Consider the following 11,311-nt stretch of genomic DNA (forward strand, 5'->3'; position numbering starts at 1 on the left):
TTATTCCTAAGTTGCCTGAAACTCTCAGACTGAATAAGTCTCTTGGAGGAGAGATGAAACGTTTCATTAGGGAAGAACCCGTCCAGAAGACCTATACAATTTTTTTTCTTTGATTTTTTACCTGGATTACTGAGATGCATCAGGACATTTACTGCAAATGTTTCTTCATTCATATCTTCATCCAACAATTTAAATTTTTATTTGGGATTGTTTATGGGGTATTACAGAAAATACATTCAGTAATAAGGATTATGTGACATTTGCTGTTTTGACCGGTGACTCTATCAGGACTGGGTTAAACCTGGGGTAACCAGAGTTCCTTCAAGCATGGTCACCTTGAGGAACATTATTTGGCACCAAATTAACTTTAAAGCTGAGTTCAGATTTTCTTTTTTTCAAATGCAACATTTATTTTGCCTTGAAGGCCACCTTTCTCATACCAACATTTATTACAGAAATAAACAGTGACTGCAGCAATTTCATATGTTTTCACATGATTCTACAGGTTTGCAATCATCAGAGGGCTAGAGATTGAAGGTATAAGCTACACATCCCAAAGTTAGTTTCTACAAATAAAGTCTGTTTTGTGGATTTCGCTGAGAGTTAAAAAAGTTTTTTTTTCTGTTTAACATTATGATTAGACTGCTGTTGAGTAAAACTATTCTACCGAAGCATTATGCAAATAATTCATTTTAGAAACAGACATACAATCATTGGGGTATTTAATCTCAACATTTGCTGCATTTTCTGCTACAACAAATCGTCACTCCGTAGGCTGCAGTGGAGGCTAAGCTCTTGTTTTAAAAAAAAAAAGGCTAGGAGCAGACTTCCTGCCCCAGGACGTTGGCCTGACTCTCTCATGTTTGTGGAGATGGACTCGAGCATGAATACTGGGGACATATGCTCTGCCCAGTTCAACCATATGCCCCTTCTGCCGCTGCTGTTTCCCAACAAACTGCATCGTTTTAGCACAACAAGTCTGTTTCTGGCACGCCAGCGTCAAGTAGTATTAAGGCAGACAGTTAGTCTATTGGAAACAGAGCCTGGGAGGCAGAGGGTAAAGGAGACGACTCATCTTGGATCAGGATTAACATCCTGCCCCACTTTCAGACACTAAAGTCATAATGCACAGACAAAAGTCTCAGAGCATGACATTCACTTCACTGCTCAGCATATAATCTGTAATTCAAGGTGAATCCCTTGCAGACTTGTTGCCTCACAGACTATCTGTATGAGACATTGAATCCAGTTTTACATGACAGTTGCTTCCAGCTGTGACTCAAACAATCTCTTGATACAGTAGCTCTGAAAAGCCTCACCACAGCTGCTGGCATGCAGCGTCCTTACAGTGGTTTCCTTAATCAGAGTGTAGGCAGCAGTTTTAGCTTTCGTCTCCAGAGACCCCCTCTCTCACTCTCTTTCGCTCTTCCTCATCTTAAAGTCAGAAAATAATGCATCAMTCCTGATTGAGGCTGGATTTTGTCACCACACTGTAGTGATGCAAACACTGTCAAGTGCGGCGGAATGATGTCCCGGAGAGATTGGTAGAAACTCTGATTTGATTCAGTCAAGATAAATAAATAAAAATAAATAAATAAATAAATAAATAAACATGGAAAATGGGGTAGCCATATCAGTCTGTGTATTGTGTATTCACAGCATACAAGTGCTCGACATGGAAAGCAGAATATTTTCCATCTCAATGGTAAACATTCACATCCTGATATCATGTAAAGCTGTTTGCTATCAAATGCAACCCTGAAATTGAGTATGCATGAGCCCTGCACGGACTGCCAAACACTCTGCAGAAAATCCTTTTCATATTCTGAAGGGATGCCATTCTCCGACTGTCCCATGGCTCCTTGCACAAATGCCCCCCTCCCCCCCACGGCTGTTTGCTGCTGGATGAAGTGCCAGAGGGGGCGACTCTTCTCCCAGGGTGTCCATGCCTCGGCCGCCAGTAGGGGTCACTGTGACTATGTGGCAGAGCTGCTGCCTGTTGCTTTCCACCTGCAGTAGCTGAGTGACTAGTGGCCTCGGCTACATTATATCTCTCTTCTCTCAGGAGCTTTCATGGCTGGGAGAAAATCACTGTGTTTGCTGATGATAATGCAATAAATTAAAGAGCCAATCATTTTAGCCCCGGCACGTCTGAATCCGAATGGAACTACTGACACATTGCTGTGTGTTGGACATGCTGGCACTGTGTTGTGCTTCCTGCTCATCATAAGCAAACTTTGTTTTTTTTCTTTTTTTTCCCACCCAGAGACTGACCATCATAATGCAAAACATACACGCAGATTAATTTTTATATTTGAGGTGGTCGTGTAACAAGGGAGGAAGAGACAGTGACAAAGCAAACCCACCTCTGTTATCTTTTCTCTGAGCTGCTTTTTTTTAATTTTTTTTTTGGATTCCGTTTTCTCTCTCAGGGCTCAGGAGAGGCTCGGTGTGTGTGTGTGTGTGTGTGTGTGTGTGTGTGTGTGTGTGCTGCAGGCAGGAGCGGGACTCTAGCTGAGATCCTACTCCCCTGCCATTGTTCCAATGGAGATTAGAGGTCACTCAGTAAGAAAAAAACGAGGAAAGCCACAAAAGTCCCCCCCCACTTTTTTTTTACCACACCCTCTGTGCTCAGGTACAAGATGAATCTCATGACCGCACACATCACATGTGGTTTACGTGTGGAGTGATGTGTGTGGACAGGGGCTGATTGTGAGACGTGGCTGCTGGTGTGAGATCCAGTCAGTCAGAATCACTGCCTGGCTCTCAGGTGGAGCTGCTCGGGTGTCAGAGGACACGAGGAGGAAGAGGAGATGATCAGTCTGAGAGAAGGAGAGCAGGGGGAGCAGTAATACCTTCAGCAGGAAATGCTGCTAAGGGTGGGGTGTTCTTCTTTTTCTTGCCTTCCAAGGATTAGAAAGAAGGGGAGGGGGGATCCTGTAAGGTACTCTGGCACAGTCTGTAACATGAACTTTGTGTGCAAGAGATTTTTCTTTCCACTCGGCCCACAGGGATCCGATCCGCTCCACGCTGAGGCTCAGAGCAGGCTGTTTGTAAGCCGTGCACATGGGCGTCTGTGCTGCAGTGGAAAAACTGCATAATGTATCGCTGATTGACTGATTATCTCCGAGCTAAAAATACACACTGTTGCACGCCGTGTTTACACAGAGAAATTAGCATTTGCTTGGAAGACGCGGCAAACTGTCTGAACACTCTGGATGTGCAGCAGCTGCGCTCAGATTATTGGAGGAGCTGGGGTTTTTCACAGGTGCACCACCAGCCTCTCCTTGATGTTTGGGTTTCTTAATCATGTTTCATGTTGCTTATTGCCGCGGCAACACAGTTGTTTGCTCTTTGTTCTCAGGCCCTTCAGAGGAGCACTTTCTGTCAGCTGTGATTGACACGTCAGATGAAATCACATCTGATTAAAAATAAAAAGGTAAATGAGGTAAAAGCAAATACAAACACGTCTAATCATTTATTAACTTCTTCAACTAGAGAACCTTTCTAATTTTAATAGATGTCAGTTTCGATGGTKTCTTACAAACTCTGAGAAACTAAACTGCTTATTGAATTTATTTGTTTAATAGTGGGAATATGTGACAATAAAACAAATCAACATCATTGATTAGATAAGTTCAAAAGGAAAAGTATTTTATCTTGAAATTTTAACTCTGACGTTGAAATATTTTAAAAACAGAGATAAAAGAGAGCAGCAGCAGGAATCGAAGGAGTAAAATTTATGTTTTAAATTTGTTAYTGGGAACATTAAACACTGGGAGCTTGGCCCTTCCTCTTTGGGTTTTCATACAAAAYTTGCATCTGTTTAACTCAAGTCCTGAATGCATTTTTTGTTTGTTTTAATAAAGCCAAAAACAGCTTTGACAAATAACCTAGCCAGTGGAACAATGAACACTGATGATGAACACTTGTCATTAAACTACATTAAAATAAAAGTGCAWTTACTAATTCCTCTCTTAAAAGTTCACTCAATAAGACATAAAAATGTTTTTACAATAAACTTTCTTATCTTAGCATTTTTTTACAAACACTTTTATATAAACTTTTACTGCAATAGTTTCATATTACACAACTGTAGATTTGAATATAACTTTTTTTGCAAGTGTTAATAGCATCAGTAGGTTTATAAAGTGAACCTCTYATTTTTGTGTTGGTGAAATTCTTACCCTCGAATAGTGAAAAATGTGAAAATTTGCTGAGGTCCAGAAAAGGCTGATGGCGTGTTTGGGGGTGGCACCGTAATGCAGTAAGAACCAAACATAAACACACAAGAGCTAAACAACTAGCAGCTACACACCACACAGTACTGTTGGGGTGAGGAATCGTTGTGATTCAGATGAAGCATGGCATGAGTACTGTTGTTAYTGTCTTTTTTTAATGAAACTGAACTTATGTTAACGGATAAATGGAAAAGAAAAAATAACAAATTATATTGTTCTAATAATTTAACTTAAAAAAAACAATGTGAAAATATAAATAGTGATGTTTCTTGCTGTATTGTAATCCCAGTTTCAGCAAAATGACAAGGATTACCACAGACTAGGAGTTAGGCTCCATGTAGAGTTAACAAACTATGAAACACAACTTTGTGGGGGTTCACTATATAACATTTCTGGTGTATCCAAGGTGGCTTTAACAGGAATATTAAAATATTTATGAGAGAATAATTTCTATTTTAAAATTATTAGGGTGTCAAGATGTGTACAGTAGTGTTTGCTTGAACCTCTTCAACAGGTCCGAGATCAGAGTTGTTTTAAAATGACAGAAATCCTCTTCTGTCAGGTTAGGGTGTTCAGATTTATGCACAACAGGTAATATATTTATTGCTCATAACATTTCCATAGGACCCCATTTCAAAGGATCTGTTCTATATCTTTAAAAAAAATATTGCTCGCTTTGCTAAACTTGTGCAGCTTGAGCTTTTCTGCCAACTGTGCAGTGCAAGCATCCCAGCTGTGTTTTGGTTTGAAGCAAAGCAAGTCTGTTTCTTCATGGTCTGTTCAGAAATTATTGATCTTATAAATAGTGACCTGCGGTACAAATACAGCAGGTTTCAGAGTCAAACTACCTGATAAAAGTTTCTCCTCTTTGCCAATGTATTTTTGTGGACAACACCACTGAATCATTGCTTATTCAACTTCATTCCTTAGAAAAATATCTTCAAATACCTTTAAAATAAATGTTTTAGCAGAAAGCCTCAACCTGAACARCAATAATAGTCTTTGTGATTAGTGGATGTGTTGCACTGACACAAGACACAAAATAAAATCATTTTGTTACAAGATACGTGCAATTTGACGACAGGAATTCATCTTTTGAACTTAAGCATRAAGTCTATTTTATAATGCTCAAAGCACTTCCTTGGTTTGCATTTCAGTATTTTTCATTTTGATTTCAAATAAATTCAGGCAGAATCTGCATATGATCTGTAAAAGTGTTTATGCTTGAAAATAAAGACGCACTATGCGTTCAGGTGAGTATTACAGTTCAGAAAGCTGATGTAAACTCATCAGCCGAATGTATTTGTGTTGTTTTTGTCGATATCTATTACATAATAGACGCAATCAGAACAGTGTCTCCTGACGTGACACAGCTCTGCTCTGTCTTAAGGCAGAATGAGTGGAAACAATCCCACTTCATCGTTCCCCCCTGAATGATCTCTGCAGTAAACATGATCCCAGCGTTCACACATGCAAAGTTACACWTCTTTTCACTCAGACCTAAGAGACGTGTTTTGTTGTGGGTAAACAACGGGGGCGTCTGGAGCATCCTCAATGCTCTCAGGGCTCGGTGGAGGCCATTTGCTCCRTTTGTGTTTCTCATACTCCGAGCTAAACTCTCCCCGTTAAATAAAGGAGTGCAGAAATCTGTAACAGTAGTTGGTGAAGTGGACACAAAACGAACGATTCAAACTTTTCAGAGCCACTATCCARGAAAAGTAAGATTGTTGCCAACAGAATAATTAAAGTAGGCATAACAAAGGAATTTTTTAAAACTATTTGCCACATAAAATGTATTTCCAGCTTTAGTACTCAACAGTTTCTTTTTTTTTTTTCTCATACTTAAATGAATATTTGACCGCAAATAATAGGGATGCAGGCTGGTGTGAATTTTGGTGGGTTTTATCTCCTGTTGTTTTTAAAGGCAACAACACTACTAAAAGCCCAACTGCACTCATATGGACAAGATCAACTTTATTTCAATACGTTTTTAATTTGWATCAAATTTCATGAACAACTGGACAGATTTCAGTGAAACACTCAGAATGTAATTATCCAGTATTTTGGTTGTTAAATACATGTTGTGTACTTGGAGTCTCTAGGAGTGCAGAAAAGTTGAATTTAGTTTCTTCTGATGCTGCAAAGATATCATAATCTGTTCGGGTCATATTTTTCAACCCATTCARTTTTCTCTATTATGATGTTCTCTGCACTATTCAATTATGGTAGCTGAAACAGACCATACCACTATGAGCTAGCCAGATCTCATCTGATTTTGGGAGCTAAGCAGGGTCTGGCCTGGGTACRTCTTGAATGGGAGACCACCGGTTAACCAGCTGCTGTAAAACCAGTGTAGAAGTTTTGCCCACAACACTAGCAATAGAAAACCTTTGACCATCATAGGTCACCATCTGCGAAGGATGACAAAAAATAAATAAACTTCCAACARAACTTCTAAATAAGGTCTGGATTCACCAACTACAGATTGGTCGTTTTCATTCTCCTTTGGGTCAGACTCTGGCTCCAAGTCTGGATGGGCAAGTCTTCCTTTGYTGACATTGTTTAGTTAATTTGTAAATAAAAAGATTTTGCGCAGCTATGCAGTTGTAACCCCCTCTATCAAACTTGAACAGACCRCTCTGGAAGGTGGAGGAGGKCTCCTCATTTGGRTTTAAAGAGACGGCCTCAAAACGAGTTGACCTGAGGGTGCAAGAGGGGTTTGTGGAGCTRCAATAAGCAGGCATTCAGACCAAAGCATTGCAGTTCCACTTTATATAAACCCCAACTGAATTWTTTCAATGTTAAAAAGACGGATATTAAAGTTTGATAGGTCTCCTTTAAATTATTCTAATTGCTGACAGAGAGCTATTAAAAACAAAGCAAGTCACACTGTAGATGCTGGCTAAAACCCTCATTGTGGCCATGTTCAGTGTACAATATACTGCCATGTTACAAGATGCTGGCACAGGTGATGAAGCACAATAGACTGGTACACAGTCCAAACCGTCCCGCTGTGAATCTACATTTATCACTGAAGCAACAAGGGAACTGTTGAGTGAAGTTCACTGCCTTTGTTCTTCCTGCTTTCTTTGTGTAGGTGCCGTACACAGTCATGCCAACATACTGCACATTCTTCTCCTGAAAATACAATCAAGCGTGGCAGTGAGCAAYGTGATCAAACCTGAAACATATCATCAAAAGAATTTGTCCTTTTTTGTCATCTCGTTTCTCAGTAACAGGAAGACATCTACCAGGATAACTTTAAAATCCTTTTAGTGGGAAAAAAAACAATCATACATTTATTTTACCAAACTTAGAAGACAACAGTGTTGCTTTCAGAGAGAGAGAGAGAAAATAAAATGCGTTGATGTTTTAGTTATTAGTTTAGCTATTTAAAGGAAGAGCATCACTTGCAGTAAGGAACAATTCAAGAATTGAGGGAGCTCATTCTGAGTTCAGTGTTGGGAGAGAGACAGTCACCCAGCTCCTGAAGAAAGGCTCAAAAACRCTGCTGTCAGCTGCCTTTCAACAAACATGGGGAAAAACATTTTACCAGACCAGCAGCCAAACAAGTGGGGTTTTCTTGTACAAAATAAAAATCATTCAGTTTCAGGTTGGTTTTCTAAGTTTGCTGTTTCTGGCCCTTTAACTTTTATGTCTGGTGCTTTTGTAGCCAAAATAAAATGTGCTGACAAAGACAATAACTGAGCTATAACTTTATCTCAGTGCTGTTTCTAAAACCCACTCCCATCAGACCTGTAATAAGAGAAAAACCAATAAATAAATAAATAAATAAATAAATAAATAAATAAACAAACACAGCAGGTGGCACAGAAAAATTTGAAAGATTATGACCACCAGATCATCCATCTTGCCAAGTTCTTGCTGCATCAGGTTGCATGAGAATAATCAGCCAGATGTAGCTGAACACAAGTGGGATTAGATGGATCCTGTAGGTCGGCACTGATGCTTCAGCAATATTTGTATCAGATTGTTTTAAATTAAATCGGAAGAAAGGAGAATAAGAGAAAATTCTTCTGGAAAAAAATGTTTTCCTCACGATTTCTTTCTGTTGTTTGAGAATGAATCTGGCTGATAACCTACACTGTGACCACTGTACTATCAGACAAAAAGCAACACAGTGAGGAATAATGTTTTTCCACCCCTGTTTATGTGCACGTGTATTTGTACACCTGCCTGTTAGCAAAACATCTCCTGAACAAGTGGACAGATTTTAATGAAACTCTCAAAAGTAAACACTTGATTTCCATCTGGAACTGAAAACTTTTTATAATCAACCCAACTAAAAAGTGCCACCACAGCTGATCAACCTCACCAAACACAAAAACGACTGCAGCTCAGTCAGTTTTACAGAAGTTGATCTAAAATTTGATGAGTTAGTTAGTAGCTGAGAGTCATACACAACATGCACTGTGCATAAGATATCATCATYAAATCATATTAGATTGTGCATTTTGGTCATTTCCCGGTTTGGCAAAAATGAACTGATAATTTAAAACTCTGTCATGAAGCTGGCGGGAGATAATTATGTCCAGGTTTGTTTCTTTTTCTGAATCCAGATTTTTGTTCAAAATATCTTTTTAGAGGCGCTTTCAAAAATATTTGGGCCGAGCAAGCTTTCCTTAAATCCATTAGTTATCATTACTTTAAAAAGCTTGTAAACCGATTGTACTCAGTTCAGTGTACTCAATTTTTTAAGTGCAATCGGTTTACTAGCTTTTTTAAAGTAATGATAACTACCACGCTTCATGCCGAACCATTTAGCTTACATGACCTTAAGTTATGTAGAACTGATGAGTGTGGTGTATTCTCTGAAACCTAACAGATGTAAGCTAAGCTATGCAGCTAATATTATTGGTCTTTTCTTTTTCTTTTTTTTTCTTTTTCAAAGAAGGGGTAAATTATACTAATGAGGCAAATTTGATWAATTTTCTCTTAGGGGTAAGGGTAAGTATTTCCCTTAATATCAAACAGTTTTTATTCCTGTATACAGCCAGCAGTTTCTCKGTGACCTCTCAGGATTAAGTTATAACCAAGTAACTCTCTGTCTTTGTAAAATGGGACAATTTCAGCTGAAAACTGCTGACYTTTCTAACGTTGTGTGAGAGTATTTGCTGTACTTCTCTGCTCCACAGAAACTCTGTTGAAATCATCGTTGCAGCTGATCCCCAGGTTTGCATCTTTTGACACGTGATTTTCTCCACGGAGGCAGCTGGAGTGACTTCACTTCAACGTGGTGCAAAAAATCATTTTCAGTATTGAAGAAAATTGGGCAGCTCCCTGATCTCTATAGAGACAGTGGTGGTGGGGAGGTACGATGCCTTCAGAAGACCCCGTTAAGTGATTTAAGAAGCGGTACGTTTATAGATGTATACGTCAATGCAGCCCCAGCTCAGCCTTTGACAAACACAAATTGGCAAGTCATTTGGCGTGCCTTCCCCCCTCATTACATTTGTATTTATTTCAGTAGCTTCCTCGTTTCATGCTGTCTGCCTCTGTCAGTGGCTGAACATCAGTGTGCCTCAATAAAAGGAACATTTTTGACTTAGTGCTGATAGCATTAAAATGAGACTGAAGGGAGACAGAGACATGCAAGGAAGGAAGACTGATGCTGACAGAGTGACATATGCCAAAAATGTCATATCTGCAATCTTAGTGCGAATTTGAATTTAATTATCTTACCTTACCTGATGAAAGAGGGGAACAAAGTCAAAATAGCCATAATATTAGGAACACAACACACCCAAATGTGATCGGGCTTGTCTAACAGGAGGTGATGTTTGGACCTCAGCACCAACCGCAGCTCATCAGCTGACCTGAGACACCACAATGACTCAGACAGGTAGTTTGGGGCAACACCATTTAACTCTTAAAAACAAATAAAATGATCYGGTGGTGGGGAGCCAGAGTGGAGGTGACTAGAAAAGAAAACATAACCTGATCATGTTTATGTTACCAGCACATAAATATCCTCACATGATAGATTTAGATGTGATTATGCAAATTAAATCAGGGCATGAGCTGCACAAATATGTCAATTCTTCTTGTCAAAGTTAAAAATATTTTTTGAAATTTCCAGTATTTCTTTATTAGCTTCCTCAAGAAAWCAAAATACGTAAAACATTTTCTGCATCTACATTTGATTTTGTGCTTTTGGTTTCTAAACAGTGTTCAGCTTTTTTCACCCCAGCAGAAGTTCAGACATTTTAACRTTAGCACCCCTCCAACCGACATGCTGCTGGTTTATACAGCACAGCCTCAAACACATCACTGCAATCTTTGATTTCTGCATCCAGTTTTACAGACTGTTACGCTAAAATTCCTCTCAGAGACTCGTAAACGTTAAAGTCATAACGAGCAGCAACATAAAGGGAGAAAATAAATTATGCCAACTCTGAAGTGTCAGAAAGGTTTTATCAGTCCAAAGCTTGACAGATGTATGGTGTGGAACTGAGTATTAGAGTCATTGTAAATAATAAAAAAATAATGATAAAATAGACTGGTTGGCCAGGCTGATATTTTTGAAAAAAAAAAAAAAAAAAAAACATTGTATAAACCCCGATTGTAAAATTCTGTATTTACATGAGAACATGTTGGAAAGCTGATTTTATTCTGGGTCTACCTCCACCCCCTTCTTCCATACATTTATAAACTTTATCACATAAAATTTCCACCAACATCATGAATCCAAATGTATCGTTTGTTTTGATAAATCTTCACCTTTTTTTCTCCTCAACATTTTAAAGGGGCAATATTACGTGTTTCTTAGGCATATATTTAAATTATATATGATAAGAAAGTAACCATGTCACCTTTAGCTGTTATTAAAATGCTGTTTTTTTGTTTAAATTGAAAACAAACTTGTCTTCTAAACACTTTGAAATTGTCTCTGTCTCTTTAAGAACCTCCTTCTGCTTCTGTCCCACCCATTTCAGTGCGCGAGGGGCGCTATGATGCGGAAGCTCAGCACAGTTTACTTGGCATCTCAACATACATTTCCTCAAAGGTATTTTGGTTCTGAAAAGAGCTTCACTGAGTGAGAACTAGTG

Source organism: Austrofundulus limnaeus, unplaced genomic scaffold (genome assembly GCF_001266775.1).
Source record: "Austrofundulus limnaeus strain Quisiro unplaced genomic scaffold, Austrofundulus_limnaeus-1.0 Scaffold131, whole genome shotgun sequence".
Lineage (NCBI taxonomy): Eukaryota > Metazoa > Chordata > Actinopteri > Cyprinodontiformes > Rivulidae > Austrofundulus > Austrofundulus limnaeus.